We start from the raw sequence: 17,745 nt of genomic DNA on the forward strand, positions 1-17,745 counted from the left end.
ATAATGCAATTACTACTGTTTCTTATTCAATCATGCTTGCTTCCATTTAAGATATCACTTGCTCTTAACTCGGACGAATGTGATGATCCGTGACACTCATCATCATTCTCAATTATGAACATGTGCCTGACAACCACCTCTGTTCTATTCTAGATTAAGTAGGTATCTCTTGGATTCTTAATCGGAATCTCGTGGTATAAGCTAGAACTGATGGCGGCATTCAAGAGAGTCCGGAAGGTCTAAACCTTGTCTGTGGTATTCTGAGTAGGACTCAATGATGAATGACTGTGACATGCTTCAAACTCCTGAAGGCGGGGCGTTAGTGACAGACGCAAAAGAATCACTGGATTCTATTCCGGCCTGATTGAGAACCGACAGATGAATTCCGCTATGACTGTGACAGGCATATGCAATCGCTTTCACTGAGAGGATGGGAGGTAGCCACTGACAACGTGAAACCCTACATACAGCTGCCATGGAAGGAGCCTTGCGTGTTTGATGAAGAAGACAGGAAAGCAGATATTCAGAAGATGGAGCATCTCCAAAACCTCAACTATTCTCCATTACTGCAAAACAAGTAATCATTTCATGTTCTTTTGTTCTTCACAATCAATCCTGATAATTTCTGATATCCTGACTAAGATTTACAAGATAACCATAGCTTGCTTCAAGCCGGCAATCTCCGTGGGATCGACCCTTGCTCACGCAAGGTATTACTTGGACGACCCAGTGCACTTGCTGGTTAGTTGTGCGGGATTGCAAAAGTGTTATTGCAATTTCGTGCACCAAGTTTTTGGCGCCGTTGCCGGGGATTGTTCGAGTTTGGACAACTGACGGCTTATCTTGTTGCTTAGATTAGGACTGTTTTATTTTTGTTGGTTTAGAGTCTTTTTAGTTGAGTCTAGTTTCATATTCTAAGTTTGGTGTCAATTGCATGCTTTTGTTTTTTCTTTTAAAAATTTTCGATTTTGCATGTTCTTAGTCCCTTTTTGATTCATAAAATTTCTAAGTTTGGTGTCCTCTTTGTGTTTTCCTTTAAAATTTTCGAAAATTAGTGTTTGATTTTCTAAAAATTTTAAGTTTGGTGTCTTTTTGTTGTTTTTCTCTTTCTTTTTTTTAAAAATCAAATCTTTTTCATAAAAACTTTTCAATCATATCTTTTTAATTGCTGTTTTCAAAATCTTTTTAATTAACTAATTGATTCAGTTCTCAATTTGCTTTGATCTTATTTTTCTTTTTGACTTTCGAATTCTTTTGTTTTATTTTCCTTTTGTTTTGTTTTATTTTTATTTTTCGGTTATTAAAAAAAAAAACAAAATTTATCTCTTTGCAATCATTATCATTTCCCTTTTGTCCATTATGGACTCAAGTGGAATTAATCAGTCCAAGAGGACTCTGGGGTCATATGCTAACCCCATTACAGCTGCATATGGGAGTAGCATCACCTCCCATCAAAGCAAGCAGCTGCAGCAGTATTCCGGTCTTCCACAGGAAGAACCTACTGAGTTTCTGGCACAGTTCTTACAAATTGCTGACACAGTACATGATAAAGAGGTAGATCAGGACGTCTACAGACTATTACTGTTTCCATTTGCTATAAAAGATCAAGCTAAAAGGTGGTTGAATAACCAACCTACAGCAAGCATAAAGACATGGAAACAGTTATCAGACAAATTCCTGAATCATTTCTACCCTCCAAAGAGGATGACACAGCTAAGTGCTGGACATCCAAGGCTTTAAACAAGAGGATAATGAATCCCTTTATAATGCCTGGGAGAGTATAGAGGTATGCTTAGAAAATGCCCCTCTGAAATGTTTTCAGAGTGGGTACAGTTAGACATCTTCTACTATGGGCTCACAGAAAAAGCTCAGATGTCTTTAGACCACTCAGCTGGTGGATCTATACACATGAGGAAGACAATTGAAGAAGCTCAAGAGCTTATAGACACTGTGCTAGAAACCAATACTTATATTCTAGCAATGAGTTCGTTCCAAAAGAGGAGTCATGTCATTAGTCACTGATCCTAATCCTCAAGAACAGATGAATGAGCTTAATCAACAATTGCTCCTGATGACAGAACAGTTAGCAGAATTAAAGAAATGCTCTATGATACTAAGGTTGCTAACAAGAGAATAGAACTGCAGTTGAATCAAACAAAACAGCAAATATCTGAACAGATAACAGAGGAATGTCAAGCAGTTCAACTGAGGAGTGGAAGACACTAATTAACACTGCTCAAAGAGCAAAAAGCCAAACAAGGAACAATTGACAGAGGATAACCAAACCACTGTTCAAAATCCCTCTGAGGACAGTAAGAGCCCAGAGAGGAATGTTATTGGCGTTCAAACGCCAGAAAGGGAAGGAAAGCTGGCGTTAAACGCCCATTCCTTGCCCAATTCTGGCGTTCAAACGCCAGAAAAGGGGGAAAAGCTGGCGTTTAACGCCCATTCCCTGCCCAGTTCTGGCGTTCAAACGCCAAAAAAGGGGGAAAAGTTGGCGTTAAACGCCCATTTTCCTCCCAATCCTGGCGTTCAAACGCCAAGAGAGAATCAGACACCTGAGAGTGCTGATAACAATCCTTCTAACAAGGCCTCTTCAACCACTTCTGTAAGGAATAAACCTGCAGCATCTAAGGTTGAAGAATATCAAGCCAAGATGCCTTATCCTCAGAAACTCCGCAAAGCAGAACAGGATAAGCAATTTGCCCGCTTTGCAGACTATCTATGGACTCTTGAAATAAAGATTCCGTTTGCAGAGGCACTTGAGCAAATACCTTCTTATGCTAAGTTCATGAAAGAGATCTTAAGTCATAAGAAGGATTGGAGAGAAACTGAAAAAGTGTTTCTCACTGAAGAATGCAGTGCAGTCATTCTGAAGAGCTTACCAGAAAAGCTTCAAGATCCTGGAAGCTTTATAATACCATGCACATTAGAAGGCGCTTGCACCAAGACAACCCTATGTGATCTTGGAGCAAGCATCAATCTAATACCTGCATCCACTATCAGAAAGCTTGGGTTGACTGGAGAAGTCAAACCAACCAGGATATGCCTCCAACTTGCTGATGGCTCCATTAAACACCCATCAGGCATAATAGAGGACATGATTGTCAAGGTTGGGCCATTTGCCTTTCCCACTGACTTTGTGGTGCTGGAAATGGAGGAGCACAAAAGTGCAACTCTTATTCTAGGAAGACCATTCCTAGCAACTGGACGAACTCTCATTGATGTACAAAAAGGGGAAGTAACCCTGAGAGTCAATGAGGATGAGTTCAAGTTGAATGCTGTGAAAGCAATGCAGCATCCAGACACACCAGATGACTGCATGGGCGCTGACATTATTGACTCTCTGGTAGAAGAGATCAATATGACTGAAAGCCTAGAATCAGAGCTTGAGGACATCTTCAAAGATGCTCAACTTGATCAAGAAGAACTAGAGGAAGTAAAGGAATTTTCGAAAATTCCTCAGGAGGAGGATAAACCTCCCAAACCTGAACTCAAACCTCTACCACCATCTCTGAAATATGCATTACTAGGAGAGGGTGACACTTTTCCAGTGATTATAAGCTCTGCTTTAGATCCACAGGAAGAGGAAGCACTGATTCAAGTGCTAAGGACGCACAAGACAGCTCTTGGGTGGTCCATAAGTGATCTTAAGGGCATTAGCCCAGCTAGATGCATGCACAAGATCCTATTGGAGGATAATGCCAAACCAGTGGTCCAACCACAGAGGCGGCTAAATCCAGCCATGAAGGAGGTGGTGCAGAAAGAGGTCACTAAATTACTAGAGGCTGGGATTATTTATCCTATTTCTGATAGCCCCTGGGTGAGCCCTGTCCAAGTTGTTCCCAAAAAGGGAGGCATGACAGTGGTTCATAATGAAAAAAATGAATTAGTTCCTACAAGAACAGTCACAGGGTGGCGCATGTGTATTGACTACAGAAGACTCAATACAGCCACCAGAAAGGATCATTTTCCTTTACCATTCATAGACCAAATGCTAGAAAGACTAGCTGGTCATGATTACTACTGCTTTTTGGATGGCTATTCAGGCTACAACCAAATTGCAGTAGATCCTCAGGACCAAGAGAAAACAGCATTTACTTGCCCTTCTGGCGTGTTTGCCTATAGGAGAATGCCTTTTGGTCTATGCAATGCACCTGCAACCTTTCAGAGGTGCATGCTCTCCATCTTCTCAGACATGGTAGAGAAATTTCTGGAAGTCTTCATGGATGACTTTTCAGTATATGGAGACTCATTCAGCTCCTGTCTTAACCACCTATCACTTGTCCTGAAAAGATGCCAAGAGACTAACCTGGTTTTAAACTGGGAGAAATGTCACTTTATGGTGACTGAGGGAATTGTCCTTGGACACAAAATTTCAAGCAAGGGAATAGAGGTGGATAAAGCAAAGGTAGAGGTAATTGAAAAATTACCACCACCTGCCAATGTTAAGGCAATCAGAAGCTTTCTTGGGCATGCAGGATTCTACAGAAGGTTTATGAAGGATTTTTCAAAAATTGCCAAACCTCTAAGTAATCTGCTAGCTGCTGACACTCCATTTATCTTTGATAATGAGTGCCTGCAGGCATTTGAGACCCTGAAAGCTAAGCTGGTCACAGCACCAGTTATCTCTGCACCAGATTGGACATTGCCATTTGAATTAATGTGTGATGCCAGTGATCATGCCATTGGTGCAGTGTTGGGACAGAGGCATAACAAGCTTTTGCACGTCATTTATAATGCCAGCCGTGTTTTAAATGACGCACAAAAGAACTACACAACCACAGAGAAAGAGTTACTTGCAGTGGTTTATGCCATTGACAAATTTAGATCCTACCTAGTGGGATCAAAGGTGGTTGTTTACACTGACCATGCTGCTCTTAAATACTTACTCACAAAGCAGGATTCAAAACCCAGGCTTATCAGATGGGTGTTGCTTCTGCAAGAGTTTGATATAGAAATAAGAGACAGAAAAGGGACAGAGAACCAAGTAGCTGATCATCTGTCCCGAATAGAACCAGTAGCTGGGGCGTCCCTCCCTTCTACTGAGATCTCTGAGACTTTCCCAGATGAGCAACTCTTTGCCATTCAGGAAGCTCCATGGTTTGCAGATATGGCAAACTATAAAGCTGTGAGGTTCATACCCAAGGAGTACAGCTATGTGCAAAGAAAGAAATTAATTTCAGATGCCAAGTACTACCTCTGGGATGAACCATATCTCTTTAAGAGATGTGCTGACGGAGTGATCTGCAGATGTGTACCTAGAGAAGAAGCACAAAGGATCCTATGGCACTGCCATGGATCACAATATGGAGGACATTTTGGAAGTGAGCGAACAGCCACTAAAGTCCTCCAGTGCGGCTTCTACTGGCCTACTCTCTATAAAGATTCCCGAGAGTTTGTGCGTAACTGTGACAGTTGCCAAAGAGCTGGTAACCTACCTCATGGATATGCCATGCCTCAACAAGGGATATTAGAGATAGAATTATTTGATGTATGGGGAATTGACTTCATGGGGCCATTCCCACCATCATACTCAAACACTTATATTCTGGTGGCAGTAGACTATGTATCTAAGTGGGTGGAAGCAGTTGCTACACCCACTAATGATACCAAGACCGTGCTAAAGTTCCTCTAGAAAAACATCTTCAGCAGATTTGGTGTTCCCAGGATACTAATCAGTGATGGGGGCTCTCATTTCTGCAACAAACAGCTATACTCTGCTATGGTTAGATATGGAATCAGCCATAAAGTGGCAACTCCGTATCATCCACAGACAAATGGGCAAGCAGAAGTCTCTAACAGAGAGCTAAAAAGAATCCTAGAACGGACTGTGATAGCCCGAAGAAAGGATTGGGCAAAGAGCTTGGATGATGCTCTGTGGGCATACAGAACAGCATTCAAGACTCCTATAGGAACCTCTCCATACCAACTGGTGTATGGGAAGGCCTGTCATTTGCCTGTGGAACTGGAACATAAAGCCTACTGGGCAACCAGATTCCTAAACATGGATGCTCAGTTAGCTGGTGAAAAAAGATTGCTCCAGTTAAATGAGCTAGAGGAGTTCAGACTCAATGCCTTTGAAAATGCAAAAATTTATAAGGAAAAGGCAAAGAAGTGGCATGACAAGAAATTGTCAACCAGAGTCTTTGAGCCAGGACAAAAAGTTCTGCTCTTCAACTCCAGGCTCAAATTGTTCCCAGGAAAACTCAAATCCCGGTGGAGGGGTCCGTATGTGATCACAAGAGTGTCACCATATGGATATGTTGAGCTTCAGGATGTTGATTCCGACAAAAGGTTCATTGTTAATGGACAGAGAATCAAGCACTATCTTGAAGGAAATTTTGAGCAGGAATGCTCAAAACTTAGACTTGAGTGATTCTTAGCAGAAGTCCAGCTAAAGACAGTAAAGAAGCGCTTGCTGGGAGGCAACCCAGTCATTAGGAGGGTATATGATTAGTTCTTACAGAGGCAAGTATCAAAAATGAAGGAATTCACAGAGTTACAGAAGGATTCAGCTCAAAAAGCAGAAAAAATAAGCTTACTGGCGAAAAAACGCCAGTAAGGGGCATTTTGGGCATTAAACGCCAGAATGGGTACCATTCTGGGCGTTTAACGCCAGGAATGGTGCCATTTTGGGCGTTAAACGCCAGAATGGGCACCATTCTGGGCGTTTAACGCCAGGTGTGCAGCATCCTGGGCGTTTTGGAAAAACGCCCAGTGATAAAGACTTTCTGGCGTTTAATGCCAGCCAGGGCACCTGGCTGGGCGTTAAACGCCCAAAAGGGGTAGCAAATGGGCGTTAAACGCCAGAATGGGTGCCATTCTGGGCGTTTAACGCCAGAAAGGTGGGGGGACCACATTTTTGTTTTCAACTCAAATTTTTTCAAACTTTCCTCTTTTTAACCATACTCTTCTACATAAATGCACTTCAACCTTTCATCATTCACTTTCAAATCTTCACAAATCAAAACCATTCCTCAAATCTATTTCAAATTAATCCCAAATCTTCTTCAAAAACTCACCCTTTTCTCAATTTCTTTCCATATCTTCTCAAATCTTCTTTCTAATTTTTATTTTTTTTCGAATTCTCTTCTCCCCACCCTTATAAATTCACGTTTGGAACCCCCTTTGCCCACACCATTCGAATTTCCTCTTCCTCTCTCTCTCTTCTTTCTTTTCTTTTGCTTGAGGACAAGCAAACCTCTAAGTTTGGTGTGAGCTTTTCCGTGATCACTAAGCCAAGATTCATCAATATCATGGCTCCTAAGGGAAAACAAACCAATTTAAGAGGCAAGAAAGAGAATAATTCAAAGAATCTTTGGAATCAAGAGAAGTTCTTAACCAAGGAACATGAAGACCATTATCACAAAATAATGGGTCTGAGGTCAGTGATCCCGGAAGTGAAATTTGATCTGAAAGAAGATGAATATCCGGGGATCCAAGAGCAAATTCGAAACAGAGGATGGGAAGTTCTAACCAATCCTGAGACAAAGGTTGGAAGGAACATGGTTCAGGAATTCTACTCAAATCTGTGGCTAACAGATAAGCAAAGAATGACTGGAACCGCTTACCATACCTACAGAACCATGGTCAGGGGGAAAGTTATGTACTTCCATCTGGACAAAATAAGAGAAATCTTCAAGTTGCCTCAACTGCAAGATGATCCTGACTCCTTCAATAGGAGGATGGTGAGAGTAGATAAAGGGTTGGATCAAGTTCTAGAGGACATATGCCTCCCTGGAACTAAGTGGATAACCAATTCAAAGGGTGTCCCAAACCAACTCAAGAGGGGAGACCTCAAACCAATTGCAAGAGGGTGGCTAGACTTCATTGGGCATTCCATATTGCCCACTAGCAACCGTTCTGAGGTTACCATCAAGAGAGCAGTGATGATCCATTGCATTATGCTTGGAAAAGAAGTGGAGGTTCATCATGTGATTGCCTGTGAGATCTACACAATAGCAAATAGGAATTCTACTGTAACCAAATTGGCTTACCCAAGCTTGATCTCCTTGCTCTGTAAAGAGGCTGGGGTGAAGATGGAAGCAGATGAATTCATACCCATTGAACATCCAATCACCAAGAAGTCAATGGAAGGAGCAAGAGGAGCAGGGGCGTGAACTTCAAGAGCTGAAACGCCAAAAGCTCTCCTCTCAAGCTGAGGGAGCATCCACTTCTCAAAATCAAGGTTGTTGAGTCCTAACTCTGTGAAAACCTCTATCATTAGGAGCCTATTTTTGCGTTTTTCATTTGTTTTCTATTTTTATTTTTTAGTCTCATCTTATATCTATATTTGAGTCTTATTCTAAATTCATAATTAATAAAATTTAAAGTTTATGCCTTAAAGCTATGAATGTCCTATGAATCCATCACCTCTCTTAAAAGAAAAATGCTTTAATCACAAAAGAACAAGAAGTACAGGATTTCAAAATTTATCTCTGAAACTAGTTGAATTAGTTTGATGTGGTGACAATACTTTTTGTTTTCTGAATGAATGCTTGAACAGTGCATATGTCTTTTGAATTTGTTGTTTTGAGAATGTTAAAAATTGTTGGCTCTTGAAAGAATGAGGAGAAAGAGAACTGTTATTGAGGATCTGAAAAATCATCAAAATTGATTCTTGAAGCAAGAAAAAGCAGTGAAAAAAAAAGAGAAAAAAAATTTTCGAAAAAAAAAAAGAAAGAAAAAAAAAGAGAGAGAAATAAAGTTGTGAACCAAGGCAAAAAGAGTGTGCTTAAGAACCCTGGACACCTCTAATTGGGGACTTTAGCAAAGCTGAGTCACAATCTAAAAAGGTTCACCCAACTATGTGTCTGTGGCATGTATGTATCCGGTGGTAATACTGGAAGACAGAGTGCTTTGGGCCACAGCCAAGACTCATACACTAGCTATGTTCAAGAATCATTATACTTAACTAGGAGAATCAATAACACTATCTGAGTTCTGAGTTCTCATAGATGCCAATCATTCTGAACTTCAAAGGATAGAGTGAGATGCCAAAACTGTTCGGAGGCAAAAAGCTACTAGTCCCGCTCATCTAATTGGAGCTATGTTTCCTTGATATTTTGGAGTCTATAGTATATTCTCTTCTTTTTATCCTATTTTGATTTTCAGTTGCTTGGGGACAAGCAACAATTTAAGTTTGGTGTTGTGATGAGCGGATAATTTATACGCTTTTTGGCATTGTTTTTAGTATGTTTTTAGTATCTTTTAGTTAGTTTTTATTATATTTTTATTAGTTTTTAGTTAAAATTCACTTTTCTGGACTTTACTATGAGTTTGTGTGTTTTTCTATGATTTCAGGTATTTTCTGGCTGAAATTGAAGGTTCTGAGCAAAAATCTGATCCAGAGACTGAAAAGGACTGCAGATGCTGTTGGATTCTGACCTCCCTGCACTCGAAGTGGATTTTCTGGAGCTACAGAAGCCCAATTGGCGCGCTCTCAACGGCATTGGAAAGTAGACATCCTGGGCTTTCCAGCAATATATGATAGTCCATACTTTGCCCAAGATTTGATGGCCCAAACCGGTGTAGCAAATCAGCATCAGAAATTCCAGCGTTAAACGCCGGAACTGGCATAAAACTTGGAGTTAAACGCCCAAACTGGCATGAAAGCTGGCGTTTAACTCCAGAAAAGGTCTCTACACGAAATTACTTCATTGCTCAGCCCAAGCACACACCAAGTGGGCCCGGAAGTGGATTTTTCTGTCATTTACTCATTTCTGTAAACCTTAGGATACTAGTTTACTATTTATAGGATCTTTTGACATTGTATCCGTACCTTATGACCTCATAACATTTTTTACACGTTTCTTGTGTACCTTCCACAGCATGAGTCTCTAAACCCCATGGTTGGGGGTGAGGAGCTCTGCTGTGTCTTGATGGATTAATGCAATTACTACTGTTTCTTATTCAATCATGCTTGCTTCCATTCTAAGATATCACTTGCTCTTAACTCGGACGAATGTGATGATCCGTGACACTCATCATCATTCTCAATTATGAACATGTGCCTGACAACCACCTCTGTTCTATTCTAGATTAAGTAGGTATCTCTTGGATTCTTTAATCGGAATCTTCGTGGTATAAGCTAGAACTGATGGCGGCATTCAAGAGAGTCCGGAAGGTCTAAACCTTGTCTGTGGTATTCTAAGTAGGACTCAATGATTGAATGACTGTGACGTGCTTCAAACTCCTGAAGGCGGGGCATTAGTGACAGACGCAAAAGAATCACTGGATTCTATTCCGGCCTGATTGAGAACCGACAGATGAATTCCGCTATGACTGTGACAGGGCATATGCAATCGCTTTCACTGAGAGGATGGGAGGTAGCCACTGACAACGGTGAAACCCTACATACAGCTTGCCATGGAAGGAGCCTTGCGTGTTTGATGAAGAAGACAGTAGGAAAGCAGATATTCAGAAGATGGAGCATCTCCAAAACCTCAACCTATTCTCCATTACTGCAAAACAAGTAATCATTTCATGTTCTTTTGTTCTTCACAATCAATCCTGATAATTTCTGATATCCTGACTAAGATTTACAAGATAACCATAGCTTGCTTCAAGCCGGCAATCTCCGTGGGATCGACCCTTGCTCACGCAAGGTATTACTTGGACGACCCAGTGCACTTGCTGGTTAGTTGTGCGGGATTGCAAAAGTGTTATTGCAATTTCGTGCACCAAGATGCTATGCTCCTCTCGGATCTCTACTTTCTTATTGCTTTCATCCAATCCTTCTTTCTCCTTTCCATGGCAAGCTGTATGTAGGGCATCACCGTTGTCAATGGCTACATCCCATCCTCTCAGTGAAAATGGTCCTATGCTCTGTCACGGCACGGCTAATCATCTGTCGGTTCTCAATCAGGTTGGAATAGAATCCCTTGATTCTTTTGCGCTTGTCATCACGCCCAGCCTTCAGGAGTTTGAAGCTCGTCACAGTCATTCAATCCCCGAATCCTACTCGGAATACCATAGACAAGGTTTAGACTTTCCGGATCCTCATGAATGCCGCCATCTATCTAACTTATACCACGAAGATTCTGTTGGGGAATCTAAGAGATATGCGCCCGGCCTAAGGTAGAACGGAAGTGGTTGTCAATCACGCGCGTTCATAGGTGAGAATGATGATGAGTGTCACGGATCATCACATTCATCAAAGTGTTGTGCAACGTATATCTTGGAATAAGAATAAAAGAGAATTGAATAGAAAGTAATAATAATTGTATTGAAACTTGAGGTACAGCAGAGCTCCACACCCTTAATCTATGGTGTGCAGAAACTCCACCGTTGAAAATACATAAGTGAAAGGTTCAGGCATAGCCGAATGGCCAGCCCCCCTGATCTGAGAACTATGCGCCCCCAGATGTTCCTTAGATCTAAAGTGATCAAAAGATGTCTAATACAATAGTAAACTATCCTATTTATACTAGACTAGCTACTAGGGTTTACATGAGTAAGTAATTGATGCATAAATCCACTTCCGGGGCCCACTTGGTGTATGCTTGGGCTGAGCTTGGTCTATCCACGAGCTGAGGCTTCTCTTGGAGTTGAACTCCAAGTTATAACGTGTTTTGGGCGTTCAACTCCGGATCATGACGTGTTTCTGGCGTTTAACTCCAGACATCAGCATGTACTTGGCGTTTAACGCCAAGTTACGTCGTCAATTTCCGAATAAAGTACGGACTATTATATATTGCTGGAAAGCTCTGGATGTCTACTTTCCAACGCCGTTAAGAGCGCGCCATTTGGAGTTCTATAGCTCCAGAAAATCCATTTCGAGTGTAGGGAGGTCAGATTCCAACAGCATCAGCAGTCCTTTTGTCAGCCTTTTTCAGAGTTTTGCTCAAGTCCCTCAATTTCAGCCAGAAATTACCTGAAATCACAGAAAAACACACAAACTCATAGTAAAGTCCAGAAATGTGAATTTAACATAAAAACTAATGAAAATATCCCTAAAAGTAGCTTGAACTTACTAAAAACTACCTAAAAACAATGCCAAAAAGCGTATAAATTATCCGCTCATCAGCTGTATAACCGACAGATGAGCTCATTAGCCATAGGGCAGGCATTCATCATATGCATCTATGTGACATTGTTTGGTGTGCATATTGTAATTGGTTTGCCTATTTGAATAATTTTGTTTAATTGCTAATTATTATACTTGACATAAGAGTTAATTGTGTTTGAATCTCATTACTTGTGTTTGTGACTGAAATTGGTTGGGTTGTGGTGAATTAGATGTTGATTGAGCTATTTGGACCTGGAGCTGTGATTGGTTTGTTTTGTGGTTTAGTAAAGTTTGAAATATCAAGCTGGTTTAGCATAGACTTAATGAACCTATGTTTGGAACAAGTTGGTCATTCATACTGTTAGGAGATTTTTTAAGATTCTTTTATCTGAAAAGCGAGTTTAAATTTCTGGATAATTAACTGATTTTCTTTAAAAAGGTTTTGAATTTTTGATGGTTAAACCATCGATTTTCAAAGGATTCATAAGACAACAATAGTCACTGAGCTTGAAAACGATTTTCTTATTAAATCTGTCTTCTTATGACAATTCTGAAACTATGTGGTGAGACCGTGTGATTAGGTTCTTGATGAGCGGATATTTTATATGCTTTTTGGCATCATTTTCATATAGTTTTTAGCATGTTTTGTTTAGTTTTTATTAAGTTTTCATAGGTTTTAGTGTTAAATTCACATTTTTGGATTCTACTTTGAGTTTGTGTGTTTTTATGCAGTTTCAAGTATTTTTTGGCTGAAATTGAGGAGCTGGAGCAAAAGTCTGGCTCAGAGACAGAGAAAGCACTGCAGATGCTGTCCGGATCTGACCTCCTTGCACTCAGAAAAGCTTTTTTAGAGCTACAGAAGTCCAAATGCAGCATTCTCAAAGGCTATGGAAAGCTGACTTTAAGAGATTTTCAGCAATATATAATAGTTTATATTTTGTATTAGAATAAAAGGCCCAAAATTGGCATTTAACGCCAGCCTCCTGCCCCATTCGAGGCGTCCAGTGCCCACAAGGAGGAAACCAGTATCCAAACGCCCAAAGAGAACCCCCTAGCCAGCATTCAATGCCCTGGAGGCCTCCTAGCACGTGGATCTCATCAAAGCTCAGTCCAAACATTCACCAAGTGGGCCCCAGAAGTGGATCTTAGCACTAAAAGACTATTTTACCTTTCTTATGTAATCCTTAGTCATTAGTCTAGTATTTAAGGGATAGTTTACATAATCATACAGAATTTTAAGACCTCTATGCCATATTTTCATTTTGTCATTGTATTTCCTATCAGTATGAGTTTCTAAACCTCCTAGGTTGAGGGGAGGAGCCCTGCTGAGTTTATGGATTAATAAAAGTACTACTGTTCTTTCTTAATTTGTGTTTGATTTAATTCTAAGATGTATTTTTGTTCTTCAACATGATGAACGGGATGACCCGTGACAATCATCTTCGTTCTTCATACTAAGACCGCGTGCCTGACAACCACGCGTGTTCTTCTTGGGTTCGTGTGAATACTTAAGTGGAAAGCATTGAACCGCAAGCTTGACTATACATCTCTTAGACGGCTAATCCACGACTTTGTTGGGGACTTCTTGACACCAGTTTAGCTAAGGTATGGGGAGATTAGGGTCTCTGTGGTAGAGGCTAGAACCAAGGTGCAGCATCTTCTGATCCAAATGATTCGACCTTGTCTGTGGCGCTTTGAGTAGGATCACCAAAGAGAATGAACTGCAAGAACTTCACCCTCAATCAGAATGGATCCGCACTAACCCTGGGGTTTAGATCTGGAGGAGAATTGGCGGCTGTTCAAACCAGCGTCAATCACATACATCCTGCCATAGAAGAAATCATTCATAATTGAAGAAGATAGTAATACCAAAGTTAATCCAGAAGGACAAAGCATCTCCAAGCCTTAACCACATTCATATCATAGTTTATATGACTTTTGAGTTCTGATTACCCTTTTTCATTCCTTTTATGCTTTTAACCAAATTCAAATCAATAACTCTTCTATCTACCTGACTAAGATCTGCAAGATAACCATAGCTTGCTTCAAACCACAATCCTCGTGGGATCGACCCTGACTCGCTCAGGTATTACTTGGACGACCCAGTGCACTTGCTGGTTCAGCTGTACGAAGTGTGGGGATTCGTGCACCAGTTCTCACCTCCTACAGACTTTCTTTTTCAGTGACAGATTCAAGAAGCTTTGGCGTGAAGCCGTGACCAAACTATTGATGCCTTATTTACATATATGTATTTTTTTCTGTATTCGGTTTAACCTTATATTTTGTTTTTCCCTCGTTGTTTATTCTTTTGTAATCTTAGAGGGACAGGACTTGTATTTGAGAAGTATTTGAATAACATTATGTATTTATTATTATGTGAATTTAATCATGTGATTAAGTGAATTAAAGTAAACACTTTTTGGTTTCGTAACTAAGGAATTCGGTTTATATTCGTGAAGGCTCAATATTAAATAATTATAATATGAAATTAACGGATTAGAAGTAAGTAATGCCTGAACTTTTAGTACGATCATGAGGTGTTAAAAGTATGGGTCTTACATTACTAGTTAGTTGTTGTAAGTGTTCATACCTGGTGGGTCGAGCTATGTAACCCGGGTCGACTGAAGACAAAGTGCTCGACCTCCTCAGGACGGGTCCCCCGACCTCTTCTTTAAAGAGTTTGGCCAAAGCACCAGAAAAGCCCAAAGCAGGCCCAAACGAAGGAACACAGCCCAAATCTAAAGGCAGCCAAAGCCTAGAAGGATAATGGCAGCTCCCCTAAAAAGATAAGAAGACTTCACTCAAAGATAAGATAAGATAACTATCTTATCTCTAGAAAGAACACTCCACACTACTATAAGTACAATGGAGCACCCAGGTATAACTCATACTCTGATTCTACATAAAATCCTGCCTAAAGCACGTGCTAACTTAAACATCGGAGTCTCTTGCAGGTACCACCACCCTCCGGTGAGAAAGGACCAGTAGCACCGCCAAGTCCAACAAGTCGGACACGACAGCTCCGGCCACCAGATCCAACAAGTCAGACACAACAGCTCCGGCCGCCACAGAAGATCTCATCCGAGATCGACCTACAGTTTCAGGTAACCCTCGGAACATTGGCGCCGTTGCCAGGGACCTGGAAGTCATCCCATCATCATGACGGACAACCTTGACAATGACCACAACTCTGATTTAGAAAATAGAACACCGCACAAAAATGTGGACATCACATCAAATGATACACCTCAACCAAACGGAGACAAGCATTCTCCAAATACAGAAATCTTAGATGCCCTCCGAGAACAGCAAGATCGTCTTAAGCAGCTCAAACAGGAGGCTGGACACCAGTGCGAAGCCGAAAGAAACCTCCAGAGAGAAATTAGGCGACGCCGAGAGTTAGAGGAAAAGCTCCTAAAACTCGAAGCCAACCTTATAACCAAAACCATTCAGTCTGGTCAAGATGACAGCTCCCACAAGGATCAAGATCCCTTCACCAAAGAGATCATGAAAGCTAAAGTTCTAAAGGATTTTAAAGCTCCCGACATGACCCCATACGACGGTACCTCCGATCCAAGCCATCATCTCAGCAATTTTAGAAGCAGAATATATCTCACTGACGCCTTGGACGTTATTCAATGCAAAGCCTTCCCGACTGCCCTAACAAAGACAGCAATTAAGTGGTTCGACAGTTTGCTCCTAGATCCATCACAAGTTTTGACGACTTAGCCAAAACATTTCTTGCCAGATTCTCCATCCAGAAGGACAAAGCCAAACACATCCCGAGCCTATTAGGGATCAAGCAAGAAGATCGGGAAAGTCTTCGCAATTACATGGAAAGATTCAACACAACGTGTCTGGACATACAAAGTCTGCCAACAGAAGCAGCTATCATGGGTCTTATCAATGGCCTACGAGAAGGACCTTTTAGTCACTCTATATCAAAAAAGCGCCCAACATCTCTGAACGAGGTACAAGAATGGGAAGAAAAGTATATTATCATGGAGGAGAATTCTCGATTAGGAGAGACCTCAAAACCCGAATTCTCCTACCCCTCTCGGGACAAGGATAAAGATTCGAAGAAAAAAGAAGATCAACTCGGAGAGAAGCCCAGAAAATACCACAATTACACCCCCTCTTCGGGTGTCTCTTGTGGATGTTTACTGAGAAATATGCCACACTGAGAAGATCCCACCACCTCGCCCAATCAAAAGCAAAAAAGAAGGGGGAAATCGAACAAAATACTGCGAATACCATCGAATCTACGGATATCCTACCAACGAGTGCTTCGAATTAAAGAATGTCATAGAGAGATTGGCAAAAAAAGGGCGACTAGATCGATACTTAGCCAACAAAGCAGATGAACCTAGAAAAAGAAGAAGGGACGAAGAGGTCGGCCGTGATGAACGACCACCTCACACCCTGGAGAGACATGTTCATATGATAAATGGAGGATTCGCAGGAGGAGGGATCTCTAAATCATCTCACAAAAGGCACCTTAAAGAAGTATATCAGGTGGGGAAAGGAGAGAGGTCATTCGACCTCCCCACTATTACCTTTACCCAAGAAGACGCAGCAGGCATCATCCCGGGACATGATGATCCCATGGTCATTACTATCATATTGGCCAACGTAAATCTCCACCGAACACTGGTAGACCAAGGAAGCTCCGTGGATATCTTGTTTAAATCCGCCTTCGACAAACTCGGCCTACAAGATAAAGAGCTCAGAGCATATCCGAACAGCTTGTTCGGACTGGGAGACACTCCAATCCAACCACTTGGATATATCTCACTACACATGACCTTTGGAAAGGGAATCCGGTCAAAGACACTCTACATAGACTACATCGTGGTCGACGTGAGCTCAGCTTACAACGCCCTAATAGGTTAGACCACACTGAACCAGCTCGCCACAGTAGTCTCGACTCCACATCTATGCATGAAGTTCCCAACTCCAAAAGGTATCGCCACGATAAAAGGAGACCAGAAAATTGCACGACGCTGTTACAATGAAAGTTTCAACCTTAGAGGCAAAGGAAAATAAATCAACACTATCGAACTCGGGGAAGTTCGAGGTCACGAGGAACTTCGTCCACAACATGAAGGTGAGATCAAAGAAGTCCAGATCGGAGATGCCTTGAATAAAACAACAAATATTGGGGCAACCTTAAAAGGAGACGTAAAAGAGCCTCTGATACAGTTCCTAAAGGATAATTCCGACCTCTTTGCATGGAAGGCCGCAAACATGCTGGGCATAAACCCCAAACTAATGTGCCAAAACTGGCAGTATATCCGGGATCTCGGCCAGTTCAGCAGAAGCGTCGGAAGCTCGGACCGAAAAGGTCCCAACCTGTGGAAGAATAAGTACAAGCCTTACTGGAGGCAAGATTCATAAGAGAGGTCAAGTACCCGCTATGGCTAGCCAACGTTGTCTTGGTAAAAAATTCAAATGGGAAATGGCGGATGTGCACTGACTACACCGATCTCAATAAAGCCTGCCCAAAAGATCCCTATCCACTTCCAAGTATAGACACTCTAGTGGATGCCTCCTCCGGATACAAGTACCTCTACTTTATGGATGATTATTCAAGATACAATCAAATCCCGATGTACCCACCCGATCAAGAAAAGACCTCATTCCTAACCCCAAAAGCAAATTATTGTTATGTCGTCATGCCATTCGGACTAAAAAACACAGGAGCTACCTACCAAGGATTGATGAACAAAGTC

Source organism: Arachis stenosperma, chromosome 9 (genome assembly GCF_014773155.1).
Source record: "Arachis stenosperma cultivar V10309 chromosome 9, arast.V10309.gnm1.PFL2, whole genome shotgun sequence".
NCBI lineage: Eukaryota > Viridiplantae > Streptophyta > Magnoliopsida > Fabales > Fabaceae > Arachis > Arachis stenosperma.